Source organism: Strix uralensis, chromosome 19, assembly GCF_047716275.1.
Source record: "Strix uralensis isolate ZFMK-TIS-50842 chromosome 19, bStrUra1, whole genome shotgun sequence".
In the NCBI taxonomy this organism is placed as follows: domain Eukaryota; kingdom Metazoa; phylum Chordata; class Aves; order Strigiformes; family Strigidae; genus Strix; species Strix uralensis.
Window position 1 is genome coordinate 11,497,157 of NC_133990.1, and position 24,733 is coordinate 11,521,889.

A 24,733-nucleotide genomic window follows, 5' to 3' on the forward strand; every position below is an offset into this window, starting at 1 on the left:
ATTAATGCATCCATCCCTGGAGGTCAGTGCTTATCAGCATGTATTAGCTCTAGAAATACCATGGTTATCCAAGCTGGAGCAATCTAAGGCACCGTAACTGCTGTAGTGAGCCATCTGCTGTGTGTTGGCCACTGGCAGAATGAGGACACTGGGCAAGACAGACCTTTTCTCTAACCTGGTACAGCTGGTCTCATGTTTAAACTGAGCTCTAAGAATGAACATTATTTACAGTGTTACAGCACTTCTGTGTTATAGACTCTGTAGAGCTATTATTTTGTCTTCTGAGGTGGCTAGAGGAGGCTGATTAGAAGTGTCAAAGTGCCTAACTGCAGGACCTTCATCTCCTGTACTGTGCACAGAGAACTTCTTGAATCATCTTTTGAAATTTCCCTAAGCCATATTCCCCTTTTTCTGGTAGGATCCAGGTTTTCTGGCAGCTCTCTTAATTTCTGGCAAATCAAAAAAAGGTATTTGCACTTCAAATAGCTAAGAGTTCTCCTTAGAGTATAACAGGCAGAGAGATGGTCTTCTCATGGTGATCTCAGGCATCAGACTTGGATTTAAAGGCAAAGTTTTCTATACATCACCAAAGTTCAACTCTGGTAATTCCACTTCCACCATAGACAGCCTTCTCTTATTAAAAGCAGCCCATGCTCATGGCCTGACATAGCTTCTAAACAACAATAATGTGAGTTTGCACGGGGAAAGGTTTTTTTTCAAAAGCATTAAAGGGTCTATAAGCAATCAACTGGGAATTGCTAAAGGCTACTCACTAGAATCACTGACACGTCTTGTGGACCTTTAAAGGGACTTGTATGTGATTAATCATTTGAATATTTCTGAAAGTAAATCACCTTTTGAACTGTATTCTGATCTGAGTTTTCTGATATGTAATTCCATTGAATTTGGAGAGGTGACTCTCCAAAGAAAGATTACAATCAGACTTCTTATCTCCAACACAACCTGTTTTTGCCAAACCTTTGGAAGGCATTCTTAAGATGGATTCCCAGTGTTTTCAGTGGAGATAGCTTTGAGATGTATATATGAATCTGGATAGATCTAGAGATTTTACACCTCATTCTCCATTGCATTCCTATTATCAGAGAGGTTTGGATCTGAGCTTAAACATTGAATCTTAATTTAACTAAATTAAACTATTGTCATGAAAGATTATATTTCACTTAAAAATTGGAAACATTTAGATTTATTAAATAATTAAAAGGGATAAATTTAGATTTATTAAAAAAAGGAAAATGACCCCAGCCAGGTGACCAGGTTCTTCATAAGTTTGAGAAAGGATTCAGAAGATAACAACATCCTGGTTTATTTTAGCCTACGGATCTGTGATATACCTTCACACACTCCTCACCATCTGAGTGCCAAAACACTTCTGTGCTGAGGCAGTGGGCTGTTATCTTTCCCTTGAACATCTATGGACAAAAATACATCCCTGTCCATGCTGAGGTCTCCCTTTGCACCAGGGCTATGCAAGGAAGCATTTCAGTGCACTCTAAAAGACAAGAAAAAAGGCTTCGTTTTGATCTCCATAAGCAAAGAGTATTGTCATTTTCTTTGACTGAAAAATATTTGATATTTTGTGGTTTCACCTGGGCTCCCCTGGCAAGAGCTTTCCTGGGTTACCTTATAGCCCTGTGTTCCTGAAAGGAGGCAAACTTCTACACCTGGGAGCTTTTTTGTATATCCTCCACTTTCACCCATGGCAGGAACCCAGCAGGGTTTGCTGCCTTTTACAAACTTCTGTGCAGGAGTCGTTCCTCCCTCTTCAAATCTGATGTGTATCTAAAAGGATAGACAGTAACCCAGAGTCAAAGGTACAAACAAAATGTCTTCTCTCTTTTTCTTCTATGTTGCTGATTCTAAAGAAAAGGAATATACTCCTTCAGTAAATTAACATAGGATGAAAATTTATGTGAGAGATTGTGGATAAAATATGTGTAATTTCTAAATTTGCCAGTTTTCCGAGCCCCCATATGTTTAGTACCAAAATAAAATTACAACACAGGGGAAATTGGATGATAGATCCAGGACATGGGGGGAAATATATGGCTATTAATTTGTAATTTTGTTTTGCTAACTGTGAGACAAGAAGGCTTTTTGCACACTAAATAATGAGGGTATTTGGAGTGATAAATCTGAGCATCCTTGTGCTGTCTCCTGCTGCTGAATAAATCTGTTGGTCTGTTACAGGCTAACAGTTCTGTTGATGATTTTAACTAGGCTGTTTCACAGAAAACCAGCCTCTTTCCCCTTAGTTCCACTGAGATCCTTGACGAAGCAAGAATGGATCCCTGCCCGTACAACAGGAGCAGAGTTAGGCTGTCAGGATGGTTCTGCCTAACATGTCCTCAGTCCTCTTTGGCTTGGGAGATTAATCTTTCTCAAGCTCTCTGCTCTGCACTACAGCTGAGCAGAAAGTTAGCTCCTGCTTGTCATTGTATCACTAGTTAGATGTACCCTTCTTTCACATGAGAAAACTCAGAGCAATAGCACTCATTAACTGCTTACATTAAAGCCTTGACAAAAGCCAGGTTGGAGTGGGAAAACTCATTTACACCTGATAGAAGGGGATCATTAAGTAGCTGAATGATTACAAGAAATGTAAGGCCACAGCACACCAGTGAAGAAACTACAGGTTGGCAGGATTCCTGTAAGTCTAGGAACCTTTAACTCTTTATATTGCTGTATGCACAAAGAAGGGGATTTCTTGTTTGTTTGTTGGATTTTTGGATGTTTTTTTCCTCTTAAGCTCCATTTTGTGCTTCCTAGCAACTGTTGTAATATGCAGCTGAGTTAAAAGACCGACACAAAAGTTGCCCAGGCGCATAAACTGGATAACTGCAAAATAATCTTGCACTGCCTTCGTCATCTGCTTCTTTGAAGCCTAAAGTGAGACTTTTATCAAAAGTAATTCAGGAACAGAGTGGCTGTGTGTTAAATTCCTTCAGGAGGAAGCAGTAGTGGCCGTAACTGGTGCTAGCAGTCTCAGGTAGGTAATATATGAAATATCAGACCTTGCATTAAACTAGCACATTTTAAAGAGGCGATCACACATGCTATCTGCCAGTAAAACATTTGTTCAGGGGGTTTAGTTATGGTTTTCACAGAGAAAATCTGTTCAGATTGCTCATAGATAGGTAAATAGGATTTCACAGCTGTTATTTTGGCAAATTAAAGGTTGGTGGCATTTGGTTAATTTGTTGTCATATGTAACTTGTGGGAAGGTGATATGGTGATGGCAGAGTAAAGATCATTATGAATCTTTCCAGGCTTGACCCTTGTTGCATGATCAGCTGTAGTGGCAGGAACTGGATTTATAACCTTCCAATACTTCTTTCCTTATTTCTTCTGTAAAATTGCTCCTCTGTTGACAAACACTTGAAGTATCATGTAATATATTGTTGTGTGTACATATACATAGTGCTTGTTGTGACAACCTCGTTCGCAGGATGAATGTCCTAATGTTTAGGCTATTAAAGGTACCTGTCTATGTTTTAGAACACAAGGCCAGTCCGTTCTCAGTTCTTTAGAGGAGTGGTTGCAGAATTGTAGATGTGGATCCCAAGGGAAATTAAAATCTCTTTAGCACAACTGGAGGTACCAAAATCTATAGGGGAGGAGCAGGACTTTGGTCTGTCACTCATCTTTGACTTCTTTTTATATAGCTTCTTTCTGAGCATGTTAAGTTGGTACATGTTGAATTTGAGCACCCACCTACCTTTGCTGACCTGGACAGTCATACAGAGTGACCATATGTCTTCTAAGATAAGTCATACATAAGCAAATGGAAGTGCTCAGTTGTGTACAGATATTCTGGTGGTATAGCCTCATGCCTCAGACCTTGAATTCTTGGTTCTTTTAGTTTTATGATCAAATGTTTGAACCCAGTTGAAAGTGAAGGCCATAAATTTAAACCATCCAAAAGAACAGAGGGAATAGTTGTAATAAAAGTGAGCTGATAATTTGAAAACATGCCAAAAATACACTCTGTTGTCTGGAATTCATTTGCTAAGATTTTACCATAATTAGAGTTTGAACATTCATTAATTATACTGAGTTTATTCAGAGTAAGTCAGGTAATCGCTGCTTTTCACAATTACTCATGAAGGACTGTAATTAAAGAGCCCTTGCCATTCTCAGTCAGACTCTATTAAAGTGACTTGCCCTGCATTGAGAATCCCCTGCCTGGTTTTTCTTCCACCTCCTTTCTGGCAGTGCTGCTCAGAGCTGTTAAAAAGTTCCTGTGGCAGTGTTTGAAGGAAGACTGATTCTGGTATTTTTTCCTCTTCATGGTATTTTTACCTTGTTTTGAGATCTTTATTATGCAAGTGTTACTTAAATGTGAGTTGCTCTAGAATTAGTAGGTTAGGGGGGATGGGGAGAACAAGCCTAGAAGTGTATTTTTATTCTCTAAATCCCCTACGTTTAGAATTTAATATCTTTTGTAAAAACTGTATCTGTTCTATGGATTTTGGAAAAATCAGTAATGTTGTGTAAGATTAGGAGAATTAAAGAGCTGGAATACAGTTAAGAATTTATTTGTGATGACATAGCTGTCCCTAATAGAATAAATTTGGAAGAAGTCATGTAGGGAAATTATTGGAGAATTCTGCTCTGATGAGCTCACTTGTGTCTTCCTCTTCAGCATCTGGATGCTGTAGAAAAGAATATGTTGGACCATGGTTTTTATCTCTGTGACAGTTCCTTCTTTTCTGAAGTTACTTACTCAAAGTGTAAATTGATATTTTTGAACTGAAAACATCTGAGGTCTGTCTCGAGCATGCTCACTAATTTTCAATGTGATTTTTATGGTCTTATCAAAGATGAACACTTCAGTGTTAACTATTGGAAAATGAGGCATATGCTCAGAGTACGATACGTAGTCTCTCTCTATTGTCAGCAGAGACAGGCAGGCAACTCCAAAAGAGCAGGTGAAATTATTATTATTTTTTTTAAAGAGCACTGGAAAGAGCAGAGAAAATTAAAAAGAATCCAGGGCACCATCCCTGTTGTTGAATTATCTCTGATATGCCAGTGATACAGCATGCTCTTAAGTTCATACTCCTGCTAATTCTGTCACTAACTATATTACTTTAAAGATGACATTACTGTCTATCATACCAATAATTCACTGGCTGGAACTCCTTAAGTACATATTTGCATTGTTCTTATTGTAATGAGTTCTAAAGGAGACGTTATGGTTCAACATGTCTGATAACATTTAATCAACAAGCCATAGATAAAAATCTCTGAACGCTGTGAAATTGGATAATGGATCATAACCGTTCCAGGGTTTTTTTATTAAATTATTCTTAAAATAACAGGTTGCTTAGGCTCAAACCTAACAGAGCACAGAGGATCAGGACAGTGCTGAGGCATGAACAGAATGGCTGAGGATGATATAATTCAATTATTTTAAGGAAACTGAACAGTAAATGAACAAAATGGCAATTTTGTAATGGGCTCTGCAGCAAGAAACAATTGGTTGCAAAAGACTTCACCTTAACAATTTCCAGTAGTGTTGCAAGTGGTTCTGCATTGATCCTGTGGGGGTCACATCCCCATCCATGTGTAGATCTTTCTAAATTCACATTACATCTGGTAGAGACCAAATATCCTGGGACAGTCTGTGGAGAATGATGCTACTATGTATAGCAAAAGTGGCCAGATCAAGCTGTATCGTGTTATCTTGTATCTACTTGCAGCAGAGGGTTTTGGTATTGTTTTCTCTGAACTTGTAAGGTACAATACTGTTAATGGTTAGTTATACATGCTTTTGGAATGGTATGCTTTGTAAATTAGGCTTGATGGTATTACTTGAATAAAAAGTTAATATGTGTGTATTATTATTAAGGTGATGGTTAAAACTTGCAACCACCTAATATTCTTTTAGCTTTCATTTGTCTTTGGGGACCCAAACAGAGCCTTGAAATGCGAAGGGGAGATGATGAGTCAGCCCAAGAAAGGTCCCATGATACTACCACATCAGTTTGACAAACCCCAGAGCTTATTATATCATTTGGACAAGTGTCGTCTGAATATTTGAATGCTTTTCTGAGACAACTCCCTCGGGCAGATGAATGAGATTCAGCCATTACTACCACTGAGTGTGATTTGCTGTCATTCTGGCTAGAAGGAATAGGAAAGTCCACTAGAAATAACAGCCACAGCATTATAGGACCAGGGATAGATTAAAAAGGAGTTATTGCTGGTACCTTCTATTCTCTCTTGGACCACACAGCTATTTATTATTCACTTTTCTCTGTGTATGGATTTATCTGATGACTGACATTCCAATACAAATTGAAATTTAAGTTTTAGAAGTATGTACATAGTTGCCTCTTCAGGCTGAGGCAGTGGAGTTAATGGTTAGTCCCTCAATGTCAAACAGAAGAGAAGCCAGGCTGTGAGGAAAGAAAATGGTATTATATTTGGCAGATGTTCTCAGTCTTCATAGCAAAGACATGACACTTACAGTAAGTAGAATTTCCCACAAATTAATGAAATGTTCTGCAAACTTGCCTGTCTGTCCTTTTAAGTCCTTGAGGTTTTTACACTCTGAAAATGATAACAAGCACTGGAAAGTTGGAGGTCGGTTAATGTTGTCACAGGAGAATAATATACAATGAATTCTGTCTAAATGAGCACCTGATATAAAAGACGTACAACGATAAGACTAAGAAATCCATATTCGCTCTCCACTGCGCTACTCTCCAGTGGTAATGTTTATATGCAGATAGCCACGTAAATGAATATCTTATGAATAACTCAAAGTCGGAGAGAAAAACAAATCCTTCTGTAAATAGATAAAACAAATTATGAGATGTCTTTTAGGATGAACTTCTTTGAATGCATTGTACTTGAGGGGTAAAGGGGGAGCTGAGCATTTTGCAACTGTTCTAGAAATGAGTGGAGAGAGACCTTCCCCTTTCCCATTCTCATATTGAATTTTTTGTTTCATATGGCACAGAAGAGGATTAGTTACAACTTTAAAGTCAAGAGTATAATATTTAACCTGCTGTGTCATCCCCATACATGATCCTAATGAGATGAAACAAACCCTGCTTGTCCTCATTGTGACTATGGAAATCAGAGGTTCTATGGCAGCTGTTAGGTTTTCTCTGGGTTTACAAAGGAAAGAAAAGCACTTGGTCCTATGGGCCAGGTAGTGAATTTAATAAAGACCTTACCTACGGTCATATGAAGGACATGGGGCTGAATTCACCAGTATCGAAAATTAATCAAGGGAATACTAAGTATAAATTGGCACGTTGCTTTTGTACAGAATGTACTGTCAACTTTCATGCTTCTGACAGCAGTTGCATGGCGATTTTGTTTTAAATAGAAAGAAGTTTAAAACAATTGTTTAGGTCGCAAAATCAAGCACACAAAAATGCACCAGATTTAAGCTTCTATACGCAACTTGAGTTGTGCCTGCTGGTTACTCCCTCCTCTTCCCTGAACGAAGAGGAATCCTGGAGGGGGAGAGGGAGTTTTTGTATTATTCAGGTAAAAGTTGTGAGTGGGAAAATGAAGGTTTTCCCACGAATTTACTCATCTTTTTCACATGATTTTCATACCCAACAATTTCACTGCATCAGCAGGTAAAAATTCCCTTGCTATGCCCTCACCACAAGTCAGTGTTTAGATGAAAATGTCCTTGTCATGAAAACATCACTCTGCTTGGCCTTCTCTTAATGAGCGGTCGGAGAGCAGTGCTGAGACATGCTAGCTGCAAAAGTGGAGCTAACACTCCAGTGGTACCTGTTACACAGATCAGTTAATTATTTGAGCCACTTCTCCCACCCTCTCTCACCTGAATTCGCCTTAGTTCAGTAAAATCTGAGCAAGTCATCCAATACATGCTCTCCCTGTAGGCTTCAGATCTGGGGACCACATTTACCTTTTGATCTCCACCAAAGAAACATTTATCTAAATTTAAAATTAATTAATATCATGCAGCTAAATCTGAACCCTGTGGATTAGATTAAAGTTTATCCAATAAGAGCAGAAAGTCTGATCTTCTGAATATAAATGACTGCATCATCTGCATGAGATTTAATTGAGAAAACTGCATCGAAAAGGCAAATTAAATACCAAGAACACAACAGATTTTCCACAGCGAAACACCGTGGGAAGTGAAAAACCATCTGTACAGAGAAGAACAGAATGACATTTTTGCATCATGTCAGCCAGATAATATTTTCTCTTTCATGCATTATCTATGTTAAACATTTTGATAAGACAGATAAATTAATGTACTTTTGCCTATCACCTGACATTAGTTAAAATGATGAAAAGATTATTGCAAACTCAAAATGACACATGAATTTTAAATGGTTTCAAATTTACATTATTTCTCTAATCTTGTCTGTTCTGAGGCAGAAAAAATGCAGATTGTTAGGAGTGCTATTTAGAATTCCTATCAAACTTTTAGTCTGGAAAAATAATTCTGGAGACATAGCACAACTCCAAGCTTTCACACCACTTGTTTCCTGTACCAATATAGTTCCATTAGGACTTCCAGTAAAATTAAAACCACTGTTAATAAATATATTTTAAAATTATGTTTCACAGCATATGTTTCAAAACCTCAGAAATGTTGCCATCTGTTTTTGCCTGGATTCTGAAATAGCCACAGTCAAGCGATATTGTCAAAGCCCTGTAGCATCCATATGCCTTTAAATCAACAGACAAGTTTGAAACAGGATTTCCAATGCTATATGGACTAATGTCATTTTCTCATTATTTTAAACAAAACCAGCACTTTGGGCATGTGTGTTCTGGTTCCAGGTTCACAGGTGGTTCAACAGGAAAACCCCATCACTCAAGTCACTGCTCCTCATACCTAAGGATTTTTAAGGTTGAAGAGCAACAGAGGCAGCAAAGATGTGATATCCACTGAGATACAGGAGCTCAACAGGTTATGAGTATGCTTCTAGAGTTTAAGAATATTTTCTCTAAAACAATGTTGTATTAAGTGTTTTTTACTCCAGCAGTAGCCACATCTTTGGAATTGATGTTCCCAAGATTAACCGTGCTCCATTTAAAAGGACCTAGACAAGGTGCTGCTGTTTTTAAACAGCCATTAATTTCTGTGTAACATGGTATAATACACACCACAGAGGGAAACTGGTTAGTGAAAATAGCTCTGTTTCTCTAAGCTGTCAGCATGCCTCTGGAGTCTGCAAAGGCTCTGCAGAGTTAAAAATAATGAACTGAGGTATCCACACAATTATTTATTTTCAAATTGGTGAAGTGCCATTTTCTTCTCAGTTCAGGAAATTAACCTCCCCAAAAGCCAGCTTGCTCTACACAAAATTAATAAAGCAGAGCATGCTGGCAATAACTTGCACATGTTTATTTATGTGTGATGTCTCCAGCTAGAAAGGCTAAGATGAAAAATTGACTCAAAAGGCTGTACTCCAAGGGGATTTACTCCTGGGTTGGGCCCATTTTCATGTTGTTTAAAGTCAGAATTGATGGAACATGAATCTCCTCTGGAGCCTATAAAAATTAAGCTCTTTTATTATCACCTTTCCTTTTATATCCCATGGCACACTTTCTTTTAGAAAATTAGGTGAAGAGGTTGGCCATCAAGTTCTAAAGGAGAAGTGAGGGAGAAAAGGTGATGATGGTTGCAAGAGAATCTGTTAGTACTGCACCCAAGAAATAATTTTCTCCATGTCTTTCCACTGAAGCTTTGCATGGTTTAACCTGAAGTTGTATTCACGTTAAGTGCCGGTGAAATTTTGTCCCAGCGTACGTACTTGCATGGACTGCTGATCTGAGCTGTGTAAGGCACCTCTAGAGTTTGTAGTACTGCAGTGTCTAGTGAAAACTCCCCCAAGGCAGGTCTCACCTGAAAGTGAAGCACAGCCTGTAGAGGTTGATGAAGACAAGTGGTGCAACAGGGTGGAGGTACTCCAAAATTAACTGTCTTTATCAGCCTGGTTTTGATGTGGAGACTGAGGGTGATAGAATAATTTCCCTGGGATACTTTTTCTGCTTTGTTGTGTTTACCCTCGCCCTGTTTTTCTCCTCAGGGAACACAAGTTAACAACAATTCCAGTTTGTATTTATAACAAGTCTGTTATTCCTGTTTCCTCACTGATGGCTTTTCATTGTTGGCACTATTCAGAATATAGGATTTCACAAAATTTTAGCTTCAAACTTGTCTTTGAAGATGACGTATCTCCACAATCTTGACAGGCCTCTGCTGGGTGCTGCACGCGCTGAGCCATCTGGGGTGCTTGACGGCAGCGTGGTGCTGCCCAGGCTGTGCCAGCAAAGGCAGGCTTCTCAAGGGAGCCATGAGTATTTCAGGGGGCAGAAAGACGTCTTAAATCATAGAGAAGTGAGGGGATAGTGTTTGATGTCATCTTCCATGTAAAACGTTGGCAATTGTTTTTTCTGCCCTGGGTAAGTGTGGTCTTGCAGGTGAGATAGCCACATAGGGACTGATGTCCTGGGTACCAGCAGCAATCTGCGTTTTGATGCTGGGGAAGGAGAAACTGGCAAAGAGTGAATGTGAGCACTGCAAAAGGCACAATGGTATTAGTTTGGGGTCACACTGGACACTTTTTGGAACCACGGCAGTCCTGTTCAAAATGGGGAGTTCAAGTGCTGTCCTGTGTTACTTCTCAGCTTCTTCTTTGAATCATGTCATTTAACATAAACAGGACTGTCAGCCCGTACAGAAAGTGTATTCCAGGGTGAAGACAGACAGACAGCTTTTCATAAACCTTCAGAGTGCCATCTTCTGCTCGTGCCTTCCTTAATTACACTGAGGACTTGCTCTTTTATCCAAACTAATCCCAGCTGACTGCTCTCTCAAAATGAATCCAGTTCATGCAAAATTACCACTCTGTCAAATTCTTAAGTGTAATAAAATTGTAGGGATTTCATAACCTTGGGGAGACAGAGTACTGCATGTACCAGGTCTGACCTGTTTTGGCTTTGAAATGTGTCCTTTTTGAAAGCCTAATAGATGCTACTGTAATCATGTCAGAAATATAGTTTCTGTGCAACAGAAATAGCTCCTGCTTTGCCTGTAGCTACGTAAATGGAGACATTCAGAGGCAATATTCACATGTGAATCAGAAACCAAATATCTGTCCAGCTCAGATTGCTGTGGCCAGCTTCAAGTTTAGTGCATCTGGAAAGCACTCAGCAGCTCATCTCTCCTCTCCATTGCTGGTGTGTATTGTCAGGTTTGTCTGTTGATTGGCAGGAGGTTTATTCTTTTACTGTCAGTGAGCCTGAGAAGTACCACAGGTGTCAGGTCGGGTTGCAGGATTTGCCAGGGTGTACATAGCCAGGAGTTAGAGGATGAGGAGCAAAGCTGGTGGGAGGTAATGTGTGACTGAGCTGCCAGAGCAGAAATGAGCTTGGAAGAACTGCACGTTTTCTCTCTGGCTGCTGGGTGGCTGCAAGCCTCTGTCCAGTTCTGTTCTTTCATTTGAGGAGACCTTGGGAAATCTTTTGTTCTGCTTCATCAAAATGGAGTTGCACAAACGTTACTTCTAATAACTGTTCTTGGAAGTTTTTATTTTTGTGCTAAAGATGCCTAGAAGAGCCTTAGCAAATGTTAGTATCTTGTTATGTTACATAATGCAGTGCTCAATAATTCCTTAATCTGGTCTCATACAGTCTAAATAGGAAGGAGCCCCTTCTGCCCTTTTTCTGAAACAGGAGATGGGCAATGGGAGAGTGAGATTAGCTTGAGGCTATGAAAAAGCCAAAAGCCCAGTACAGGTAAATCTGAGACCAAAGCCTTGGCAGGGGACCTGATAGCTGAGACTAAAAAGGCTATAAATACCTAATCATTGAATGGTGTTGTTTCCTGGACCTGCCTGGAACCAGGATATGCAAAGAACACATGCATATACCAGGATTTTCTTTTAATTAGCTTTACTCCAGAAATTCAGACTAACTTTTGAGCAGAGGCTTTGATTTCTTTCTGAACTGAATTCATGGAATTGCCAGGAAAGGCAGTTCAGCTTCATTTTCCTTGAAGTCAACAGACCTACTAACTTCAAAAGCAGAAGCAGGCCCCAAATTAACAGAAGTCATGCAGCTCATTTGCTACATCCCTGACCAAAATCACCATTGTTAATGCACTTCCATTGAGGGCTTGGACCACCATTATTGCTCAGTTTCCATGGTTCAGTCCAGTTAGGAGGATAACTTAACACCAATTATTTGATAGCAAGTGAAATGAAAGTCTAATTTTCAAAAATCATTACTAATTTCTGACATAGTTTTCAATTCTTCCCTTATTAGAAAGAGTCTTTCATGTAGTTTCCTTTATAATGATTTAATCTGCAGAGAAACTTAATGTATTCTCTTTGATACCCTGACTGCAAGCCTCTCACAAGCAACCTTAGACTTCAGTCTTTAAAAATCCTTCAAGTCTTTAATACTGTCAAGGTGTTAAATATATGTTTCTTGGTTTGATACAGATAATGCATCACTGAATTATGAGCTTTATGGGGTGCATTTTATTTACTGTTTTTAAATGGAACTGATTCCTGTTCTTGCAATTCTAGGTCCAGATTTCAAGCACTGTGAAACCTGGAAGCACCGGGACTCAAAGGAGTTACAGAGTCTTTTGGGTTTTTTTAAGAGAAGTAAAGTGAATGGAAAATTAGACTGAAATCAGAGGGGATGCTCCCATTCCGAAGGATGGTAGGGAAAACCCTACATTTTTTAGAGTGTGTCCAGCTACTACTCAGTTAAGCAGCACAGTTCAGTCCTGTGATCTGAAAAAATTTCAAAGTATGGAGAACGATGGGGAAGGTGCTGATTCTTACTTGCCTTCCTTAATGTGGCATCCTTCAGAGCCACCCTGACCTTCTGCAGTTCTTCAGAGATAATTGAATCATGAATATTTTGGTCCTGTGATATGCCTGAGCCTAACAAATGAGCTTCTTCAAAAACCTGTATTGTTAATGGATTAGGGGAACAAATTCAGCATAATATCTATAATTCTCTTAGTGATATCAAGTGCAGAAGTACTGCCTAATCTACCCCTCACTTTGCAAGCCTTTTTAATATAATTGATTGCCCTTTTTTCCCTGGAAAAGTAGGCAACTATTGAATGAAAAGCAGACTGGTTTGTATTCTAGTTGGTCAAAACACTGATTACATAGTTCACTGTACATGTTTCCCTATTTTTCTAAACAGATACTGAATTAGCACCAGATTTTCTCATGTTGATACAGGATAATTACAATGATGTTCTAAAGTTGTTCCTTTTCTTATAAATTGGGCTCTTTTCTTCTCTTTCCCTGGCTTCCCCTTTCTGACTTTCTTTCTTCAGTCTTCAGACTCAGCTATGGGTGAACCTTTTCATTATATTGGGCATAATTCGCCTCCTTTCTGTTCCCAGGAGTTTGGGATGAGATTCATTTATCCTAACATTTGCACATAAAAATGAGATGTCTGCATTTTAGAGAGCCAGATTAGACCAGACTCTTTTTTATAGTCAGTGGAGAGAAATAGATATGTAAAATTTTGCACAGTCCCACTGTGTCCAGGAGTATGCTTCAGACTGTAATGTAGACATTCAGGAAGATTTAATTGCCAATCCTGGAATTTGGCCAGGGTGAGGAATTGATGGCCGTACTTACATTAAATGTGCTGTGGAGCATTAAAGATAACATGTGATAATGGTTTTCCCTTTTCACTCAACTGTTCCTTTTGTAGGAGGCCGACTTCCCCAAGCAGATGTTGCAGGGCAGGCTTTGTTTCAGAGGCGGGAGTGTTGCCTCCTGTAAAACTAATATCAAACGCCTCTCAGAGGCAGGAGCTTGAACAGGAATATGTTCTCCAGTAGCATGGACCAACTAAGTGGTAGATTAAATTGCTCCTCTATTTTAGCAAATACACCAGAATCAGATTATCCAGTCTGTTTTATACTTAACTGTTGTATATTCTGCTGGAACAGTTCTTACCAAGACTGTGCACAATTCTGTTATGTGGCACAGTTGTTAGCTTGGGCCCTTTTAATGAGCACTAAATTAGCCTAAATTTAAAAAAGAATTGAGTACTTGAATGAGAAATCAACATTTGATCAGAGCTACCACATTCACCAGACTTCTGTCCAAGATGTTAAAATGTCACTTCACAGATGTTTCTTCTGACAGCCTTAAAGAGAACTGTGCACAACTGCTTTGAAGAAAACAGATTATGAACTTAGATGATGAGCTCACTTGGTATTTTTAGCAAGACCTTTCTGAAAAAAAAAAATATTGAGTAGAGTAAGAAGTTGTTGCTCACTGTGTGTTCACCCTGGTATTTTCAGATGCATTTGCAGAATTACAGTGATATTGAGCACAAGTGGGCAGATGGACTATTATTCCTGTGATTCATTGACTTTTAATTCTCTCTGAATGCATTCTGGTTTGTGGTACCTAGCTTCCACCTGACATCTCTGAGTCAGAAAAGAAGAAGGAAATCCTTTTTGCCAATAGAAGCAATTATAATTAGCTATTTAAAAAAGAAACGAAATTAAGTTCTGTATTGTTAGTGGGCTCAAAGAAACGAAGGAGGAGGAAAACATTCTTTATTTTGACAGGTACATGCACAGGAAGGTATAGGTATTTTAGATATTATTGCTGACCTTGGATCTGAACTGTGTATTTCTTGACAAGATTATATGTGTATATTTTATGTACACTTGTGTTTCAATTCAATAGATAGTTAAAAAAATGAAAGACTTAGTTTTTAGTATTAGAAGAGTAAGATATTGTATAATGACAGTGTGTGATGGATATCAATACACATAGAAAATCAGCTCATTAAGACTTTATTTTGTCATTTTCATTTGTATGCTTTAAAAGTTTTGAAAATGCACACTCTTAACTTGTGGGTGGAGCAAAAAAAGTTGTATTTTCTCCCTTTCTTCCTAATCTCTGAAGATAAGATTTGGAATTAATCTTCAAAAAAATCATGGGATCAGGAGTTTGTTTCAGGCTCATCTATTTTAAAAAGTCTTAATATACAATACTTTGACATTGTTCCTATATAATATAGTCATATATAATACAGTCAAAATAAGTTTTTATTCTTTATTTTAAATGTAGAAGTGAGCTTTGGTGTGATTGTGGTAAATTTTTCTATTTTAGTATTTTTATTTGGCTTGGTAAGGACACATTTTTCTGGCCTCTTCTGCCAATGTTGCAAAAAGGAGTTGACACCATTTCAAATAAATGCAAAGGCCAAAGTTTCTTCAGGGAACACTGCCTCTTTCTTTTTCTTGTTATTCTAAATTGTCCAAAAGAAGCATACTTTGGCATCTCACATAGGAAACTTCTGTACATCTTAGAGCACATAAATCCTGAGACCAGATTAGTGCCACTGGAATCATCAGAGAAGGACCTGTTTCTCAGTCTTTAAACTGTATAAATTTTAAAAGGTTTGCAGGTCATTATTCTGTTAACACCTCCCAAAGGAGACCTCTTTAACATGACTTTATGTTGCTTTACATTCCTTGTGGCAATCTTGGGTATAAACCTTCCCACTTCATTTTCCCTGTCAAGAAAAATGAGTAAAACAAGGGCGAGGAAAAAGTATCCAAGAAAGACTTCTGGTAGAAAATCTCAGTGGAGACACTGGAAACCCAAATCCAGATTTGGCAGCTGTTCCTGGTTTGCATGTCCAGATATGGGATGAATAATTCCTCCAAGACAAGGAGATAGCATCTGATCATTCCATGTATATGAAGCCTTGGAAATGCTTCTGTCATTCAAATTTTCACAAAGGAAATATAATTTGTGGTTATTCGTGCACTGCATAGACAGATGGAAGCACAGCAGGTAGATAAATACTGACATTCTCTTCTATGAATGCCTTCAAAAGAAAGGTCAAAGGTAAGACAGTGAGTAAAGTGAATGTAGATTAGGCAGAACATCTGTTGAAGGGGGATAGTAGGGAAAATATTCTTTGCTTCTCAAATAGAAGTTCTGCTTAAAAAAATGTTGATGGGCATCTGCTTAATTATAAATTCTTTGCCATCCATAACATTAGTCTTTCAGTAAAATAAAGAAAAGAAGAGAAAAAGCATAATTAACCCCAAGAGATACTCACTCCTGTTTCCATAATATAATACCAGAACTCGCTTGGACTAGAAATACAAGAGGGTGGCTTAGCAAGTATCTAGAGTACAAGAAGTGGGGATGAAGGGCATTTTGGGCAATGTCACCACCTTCCTCACTGTCCCATTTAGTAAAATGAGAGAATGGAATAAAATCCTCAATCTGCCTGTTGGGCAGTTGCCTTGGTATGATGCTCCCAGCAGGGCACTGTCCTTTTGCAGCAGCAGGACAGACCTGACTGTCTTCATACTGAAAAGAAAACCAGTGACATGAAGTGTGCACAGCATTTGTTCCTCCTACTACTTCCCTGATCTCAGTGAGCTTCAGAGGAGTGAAGATAGGCTATTTTTCATAATTTTATGTGAACAAAAAAATCCCACTAACCAAACTGAGTATGTGCATAGAATACAATATATGTCTGGCTCCTCATGAACTCTTCATTGATATTGTAGTTCTCAGGATTGACTAAATACGGTCAGAATAATTATTTCACTTTCATTGCTTTGATGCTCCATTTTTCACCAGTCTAGCTATTGATTTAACATGTTCCCCATTTTGTATTTTTATTGGACCAATTGTTTGTAAAGCATGAGTAAACAGACGTCAACACAACTTAAAGATAGTGGAAAGAGGCAATCCTTTTCCTCCTGACCTTTTGGCCAGAAAAATCCCATTTGATATCAATAAGAAAACGACTGCTAATATTATAATGACATATGCTAATAAGGTGCCTGTCAACCTAGAGCAACCTTTACATCATTCCATGTATGATTGCAGCTGTCTGAAGTTAAACAGCGATAAAGAGACTGTTGAATATAAATAGGCAGGTGACTTATTCTTTAATACTGACGTGTTGCATTTTTCTCCCTGCTCCTTTTGCTAAGCACCTAATGACTCTTGTGTATTGAGAATGAAATGGAAAGGACTTCATGCATATATGTGCACTTGTGCACACCCACACATATGCACACAGACAAACACATAATTTTTAGTTTGATATTGAACTATGACCGTTGCTTTCAGTGGTCTGTTGATTGGGACCTTCATGATGTTGTTAATGGAGAGTTAGATCCTATTTTCTTTATATTTCTAACCTCCATACACTTAGCATTTGTAACACTACCTTTGGGGGGCTGAGGGAGGACATATTTAGATTTCACTGTATCCTCTAATTGGCCATTTCCACCTGGGATCTAAAAGCACCTTGTCTGATAGCCAGTGATAATGTACGTGAGTGGGAAGGTTGATGGTGCAGGTTGCCCCCTGGGAGGAGGGAGGCATTTTTCCTGAAGCTCTGCAAAACAAAGGTATTGATTGCACAGTATCAATAACATCCTGCTGCTTTTAAGAACAGCTGATGTTTCTACAGTGTTAAGTCACTGTACCTTCCCTGCTTCATTTCCTAGCTGCTATTATTTTCAGAAACATTTCAATTTTTTTCCCCAAAGATATAATATCTAAGGATTCTCCAAATTAAAGAGTTCTCCTCTTTAAATTACTGTCTCATATCAAGGACCTGATATCACTGGGGAAAAAGCTTTGCTCTTAAACACTTCATATACCTGAAGGGTTGCTTGTTCAAAGACTTTCCAACAATTGCCTTCCCTTTTAAAGGACTTGGTTTTGCTGGAGGTGGTGTCCAGCTTCAAAGTCTCTGGGTTCCTGTCCCAGGCAGGGGCCCTGCCTTCAAAGGGCTGTGCTTGCTATGGCCAAAGGAGTTTAGTGCAGTGAGTGGGGAGAAGTGCTAAAACATGGCTTTAAAATTTGATGCTGTTCTCAGAGATTTTATTTCTTTTTTTAATCAAAGCTTCTTCCAGATAAGCATGTCTTAAGAAAAATCTGTTTCTAGACTATGCTAAAGAAGGGACACAGCATGGTATTTTTTTCTTCTCTTTCTGTCTAAATATCTGATTCAAAACCCATGAGACATCTCTATTTGCTGTATCATGTGTACAAATATTTAACACTAACCATATGTTTCTGTGTTTTCTTGAAACCTAAAATCATTTCTTAAATCATCCTTCCTTTTCAACTTCTATGTTAAAGTGCCTTTTTAGCAGCCTAAATTGCTCAGTGTTTAAGTGACATTTGTTTCATGAGAGGCTTTGTATCTATGTGTATTTGCTATTTATGCTTCTGAGTTCATTACAAAGTAGTGTAGCGTGCTGTATGATTACTTGTAGAGTCTAGGACATTCTGTGTAGTCCAGAAATGATCTGATACAGTTAAGCATGCTGGGACAACTAGATATGTCTCATTAACTTCAACTCAGGAGTATAAAAGGATGAGCATTAAAAATGAAGGAAAGTTAGAGAGGGATGCTAGATTCTGTAGGAAAAACTGGCAGAGGAACATCCAACTTGACTAAAAGGCAGATTCGTTTTATAGTTGTTATAAAAGTTGCAAGTAAAGAACCCCTCAGGGTGAATGCTAGACAATAACCCATTGTGTAATGAGTGGGGTCAAGGCCTCACCTTTTAACAATTACCTGCAAAGAGCAAAGCCTTCTTGCATTGAATAACAATCATAAATTTTGCCAGTCTTGAGCTGCGCTGGCAAGTTGCCAGGAGCTGTAGGGCTGAACCTGTTTTACATAAACACTCAGCGTTTGGAGATGAAATGTGCGCATGGAAAGATGAACAGCCTTGTTTTGATGCCATTTTGAAGTTGTGTTTCTAGCTGTTGAGGGAAGACAAAAGAGATGAAATGAAGAAAAAAGGATCCAGGCAAATAAAGGCTAGAAGGAGAGTATAAAACAAATATGAATAGAAGATGGGTGGAAAACTCTCAAAAAACTGTGACTTCATCCTTCTAAACATAATAAGCCTTTAATCCAAAACTACTGTAACAACTATCCAACTCTGAGGAAAGAGTCCGTAACAGGCCCAAGATTTGGCCCATGATCCATAACTTAGATGTGGAACCATTTCAGTACCTTTACTTTTTTCAAACCACTTTTTAATTGAATAGAGAGTCATCTTGTTTTCTAAGATCAATGTGACACATCAGCAGCTTTAAATGAGTTGCAGGCTTTTGTATGGAAAGAAGATCCTTGTCTGAAGATATCAAATTTAGGTACAACCTTGTTGGTATTATCAGCTCATGGGAGAATCCAAATTCTAAACTTGTGTGAGTGTTGGAGCACCTTGCAGTATTTTCTCTCAGGCAATCACATTAGGATGCGTAATGGAAACCAAAATGGTATAAATATTTAATTCTTATAACTAGGTTCTAAACAGTATAGAAATGTTGGCACAATTAATTTTCAGCCACTATCTTTTTTCTTCCCCTTTCTAATTAGTAGAGTACAGATGAGATGCTACTGCATAATTGATAAAAACTATGGTTTAAATTGTGTATATATGATCATTCTTATATAGTTACATCAAATGAATTAAGTGTCATTACCTTCTTTAACATAGCTCAAGGGCTAGAGAGGATATAGCAGTAATTTTATGCTGGCAATAGAGTCATATTAATGCTTGTTGCTCTTCATCTGAAGACATCAAAGACCTTTGCAAAGCTGTGTGGATTATTTTGCTTCCATATACGGGGAACTGGAGGCTCAGAAGGATTAGAACTCACATTTTTTAATCAGGAGATCATTCAATCATGAGATCAAAATAAGTGAGTGGTGTTAAAATCCTCAGTCTAGAAGATCTGCACATATGGGCTTCAAGCATAGAGCTCTGAAACATGCCTTATCCCATATAAATTAAAACATGCCTTATTTGTTGGTCATGTAGGATGTCCAGGCAGATAATATAACTGATAGACATGAGGTTTTCAAAGGCACCAGTAATAGCTTTGCTCTCTGGGAGAGCTCCTTGCCCAGCCAGGCCTTCCCAGCTGTCCAGAGTTAAGAGAGTGGCAGACACCATAAGCTGAATTGGAAAAGTAATATTGACTAAAACAGGTAAGTATTGATTGAAATTTACTAAAGAAAAAAATATTCGGAGAATTAGAAAGCATCAAAATCGGTCTTTCCAAGTGAAGGATTTCAGAATCCACACCACCTTTTTTGATGTGGCTTGGAACATAAAAATAATGATTTCTTAATTCATCCACCAAGTTGAAAAATCAATTATTGCACTCCTCAGCTCTAGTGAACTGTTTGTTCCTTAATGTAATGACAATCGTCTTCCAAGCAAATTAAGTCCAGCACTACACAAAATAAAATATTCATTAGAAAAGTTATTAGAAAAATAGATCAAATTATATTGAGGCAGTTTATTTTCCATGTTCCTACAAGGTGCTTGTAATACTATGTTGCCTGATTTTAGGTAACATAAAGACAGGGTTTTGCTATTCTAGAATAGAATCCATCCAATTCCTGGAAAATCCCATACCATGTAAAAGCATACACAGTGGAATTTATCCTGAATGACCTTTGTTTCTATCGAGTACAAGAATTTAAGTGGAACAGGATGCACAGCTGTGTCTTGGGAAAGACGGGCTGTAGTGTCATAACAGATGTGAAGAGAGGACTGAAAGTTGGGTTTTAGTCCTTCAGTGTATTCTGACCAAAAAGTGACACAAAAATTCTCTGCCTCCTGAAGAAACTCTGGAGCTGCATATCATTCTGAAGGATGAAGGAATTGCTTAATACAGAAGGAAATGTAATCAAACTTCTTGCTTTTCCTTTCTGCACAAGCCTGTGGGTGTTTTTTCCACAACTGGGAAACCACCAGCAACCCATAGTAAAACAACAAGCAGTATCTCCCACCCTGCCCTGCCAGTACTGGCAGCTGGCACAAAGGCTCTTGAACTTCAATTCACACCTGACATCCCAGAGATATCAATGGGAGGTCAGGCCTTTGAGTACAGCTGAGGTGCCTACATCCATTTAGGGGAACTCATGGATGAGAATATGGATGTGCTAAAATTCTGGGATGTTTTCCTCTTTCTTTTGGAAGATGTGATTGCCTTTAAACCTACATGGAAATCAAACCAGACTCATCATCTAAAAGTCACAGTGAATCTTGACTATAACCTCTTCTACTTGAAGTCAACTTCCTATTCAGAGCACGGCTGCCCTGACATCCTAGACAATTTTCACTCATCCAAATAATCCTTTAGATTAATGTTAAAGCAGCAGCACAGTGTTGATTCTTGGAAGCAATACTGGGTTCATTTGACAGAACTTAAAAAATAGGTATAATTATACTCTGTGATCTCTCTAAAGTGCAGGGATAAGAAGGAGGGGGAGCAATTACCCTATTTGTGTGTGTGTGTGTGTTCATATATTATGACTCTTCTTTCTTTATATCTGGGAATCTGTAATGCAGCTGACAGTTATTTAGGGTTTTTTAAGTGTTGGAACTAATCTCTGCTTTCCTGGGAATTTGAAGATATAGATTGCCCTTGTGTTCACTGACCTAGCTAGCTAATGATGAAGAAAAAATATTTTCTTTATTATTTGGAGTAATAATGGGCAGCATCTGAATAATAGTTAATTAATGCAGACAAGCTGAGCTCATGTGATAAATGTAAACATTGTCTTTGAATATGAACTTGCATTTATCATAAAGCAGAGAGTAATACGGACCTGACCTGAGAATAAATATTTTTAGATTAATTAGCGACCTACTTGCAGATACACAGAGCAATTATCCAAGTTTTAATTTTTTGTAAGAAGTATTTTAAGTGTGTACCGTTTCAGCAGCAGATCTCGGTGCATTCTGCAGGATTGCTTTTGAACAGAAGAAAAAGGTACTCAGTTGGGCTTTAGATAAACAAAACAGGTGGAGGAAATTCTTTCTAGAGATGAGACAGCCCTTGATGTTAACAAAGTAGGCAATATCATTATGTGTTTTTGCAAGCTGGGACATATCAACAACCTGTCTCTGTGCAGTGTGGTTTTAACAAGAGGGTTATCCACTTCTGTCACCACCAGTAATAACCATCTTCTCTTATTAGCTCTTTTTAAATGTGCTGAAGAGACATGGAAGGGCCTGTAGCTCAACACTCCAGTTCAAGGAAGCATCTCTGTTAAGAAGGGTTCTTGAATGCATGCTAAAGTTTAAACACGTATTTAAATGTTTTTCAGGGTGGTTTATAGTACACAGTAACTGTTTTCCTGCCTCAGGGCTTTAATTAGGAAATGATAGTGAGCATCTGTGCTTGCTGGCTGGTGTAGGAGACTGAAGAGAGAGTAGGAAAGCATCATACAACAACTAGAGATACAGTTTGATGGTTTGGTGTCTGTTTGTTCTCGAGAGTGGGAGATTTCATCCTCCAAAGATGCGTGTGTCTGATGTTTTCTTTCTCTTATTATGAAAAAACATACTGAAATTTTGCAAGATACATTTGATCAAAAATCTTTGACTTTAAGACCGGTTTAAATCAGTATCTGTAGAAAGGAGACTGCTGCAAAGGGCCATTAACTTTAATTATAAGACATGGCAAAGCCTGATTTGTAGGATGATTAGGCCAAACAGCTCAGTTCACACAAGATGGAGACAGGTCTGGCATGTGTGAAAGCAAAACTCTTGTTTCCTTGTTTACTAGTAAGAAAACCCTTAAGTGTTGTAAGGACAAGGCAGAGGTTTAAGCACTACCATCTTGGAGTTGGTACCTATGCTAAATCTCTGCACCCTTTTTGGGCACCCGCATCTGGACTCAGTTTGATCTGTAAAACATTCTGCTTCACTAAGGTGTCATGCTGTGGAAGATACTGTGCAGTATTGTAAAAATAGGAGAGAGATAAGCACACCACATTTTTCTGCCATAAGCCCTTTGAGATCCCTGACAAAGGACCTGCTTGTTTCCTGATGAAGCAGTGCACATATGTTTTGCTATAATTTTTGTTCTCACATTTGGAAACAGGTAACAGTGACATATGTCAGCCTGTGATTCCCTTTTTGTCTCCTCTATGTGAGATTGCATCCATACAAAGTAAAATATTCTGTGCATTTCTGCTTGAGCTTCTGTGGCACCTTTGTTCACATAATTGATAGACGCAGATATTGCCAAGATTGGTTGAACAGCAATGGTAAATGATACTGGTGAAATTCTAATAGATCTTTCCACAGCTTTTAACCAGTTAACAAGAATAAACTCTGTTAGCAGAGAGGTGAAAAGGGGTGCAATGCATGCCTTATATCATAGGAGCTTTATCATCTCCAGAATTTCAAAAGAAGCCATTTCACTACTTATATAATGTATGGAGAGTTTTATCTCTCCCTAAAAAAATAAAACTCCAAGGGTCAGAGATCTCTCTAAAAGAAATGGAACAATAATTTCTTATTGACAACAAAAGCTAGTTTGTGCCTCCGTTCATCAATGGAGTACAATGATGAGTCATTCTTCTTTCTTCCCTCTAGTTAATAGGGGGGGGGGGGGGGGGAAGAGCAGCATTATGAAAGTCAGCAAAATCCAAATGTTGATTATTCTTTGCCCCAGCTGAATTGCTTCTTGTCATTGCTTAGGGTTTAAACAATATTACTTGTGCTCATGGAGTTACCATCAGCACCTTCACCATCAGTACCTGCAGCTTCAGGGGCAAGACAAGGAGAAATGGTGGCGGAAATTCCCCTTTCCCTTTGGTTCTTGAGCTTAGAAGTGCATTTCTACAAACAAAGCTGGGCTGGGCATGAACTCCGTGTTCTTCCATTATTAGAATAATTTAATGTTCATAATATGGTGACACATACGGAGCTCAGTCAGGTTGTTGTCCATTGTTTGAGGCATTCAAAGTCAATCCCTGACCCAAAGGGTTTACAAGACTAAATGTTGTGTGAAGTTTAAAATATATATGTAGATGCAATCTTTAAAAAGAAAAGAGAAAAGGGATTTAGTAACTAGAATAACAGTTGTTTACACCCAAACCAATTTGACATAGAGGTATAAGGCATGATAAGAGCTTCTGCAGAAACTGGCACATGGAGAGAGGTGCAGATACTGCCCGGGGTCAGATGACACCAGCTGCCACTCCCACCTGCACCCATGGCAGAGCAGAGCACCCAGCCTGCGGGAGCACCCAGCCTGAGGGAGCTGCTGGGGGTCACCACGCTGCTTGGCTGGCCAATTGGCCATGGCAGGGACTTGGGGATGATGCAAGTAGAGGAGGGGACACAGAACACAAAGCCACTGGAAAATGGATTTTGTGAATTGCGTTGCTCATGAAAAAGCTTTTTTACAGTTCTGGCAGCCACTTTTTAAGATACTGTTCACTGTTACTTTCATTTATGCATCTGCTTACAATTTTCAACTGACCAGGTTATATATAACCTTACAGTTTTCTCTCTCCTCCTGTCTAATATGAAGCATTTGGCCTTTTGTTCTGGACTGTTTCTTGCCTTCATTACTTTCTTCCGTTAATCTATTTCAGTACTGGTTTTTCCTCCCTTAAGCGCAATCTTTTCTCTTTCTTGAGCAATGGACTGAACCTTCTTTGTAACATTGTGACTTTTGGGTAGTTTTTAGGGAACTCTCAGATAAGAAAAGAGAATTTGAGGGAGATTAAGAGTGAGTTTCAGCCATCTCTAGGTTAAGTGAGACGAGGGATGAAGGAAATACTTGAAAGAGCTGTTGCAGTAACAACTGCAAGCTAATTGTCTTTTTGGAGGCAAAATTGATCCTAAAGTGTTATTATTGTACTGAGTCTGGTAGGA

General features: G+C 38.6%; 1 protein-coding gene across 12 annotated transcripts in view; it reads left to right on the forward strand.

Moving 5' to 3' along the window:
* The window catches only part of TOM1L1 (target of myb1 like 1 membrane trafficking protein), a 158,885-nt gene that overhangs the window by 44,017 nt on the left and 90,135 nt on the right, over window positions 1-24,733 (forward strand). Inside the window, exon 1 of one of the 12 annotated variants that reach the window (XM_074889210.1) lies at window positions 12,699-12,708. The exons of the other annotated variants lie outside the window; for them this stretch is intronic. The gene's annotated coding sequence lies outside the window, so the exon portion shown is untranslated. Of the gene's footprint in view, window positions 1-12,698; window positions 12,709-24,733 lie in introns of those variants that run through there. 12 annotated transcript variants of the gene reach the window in all.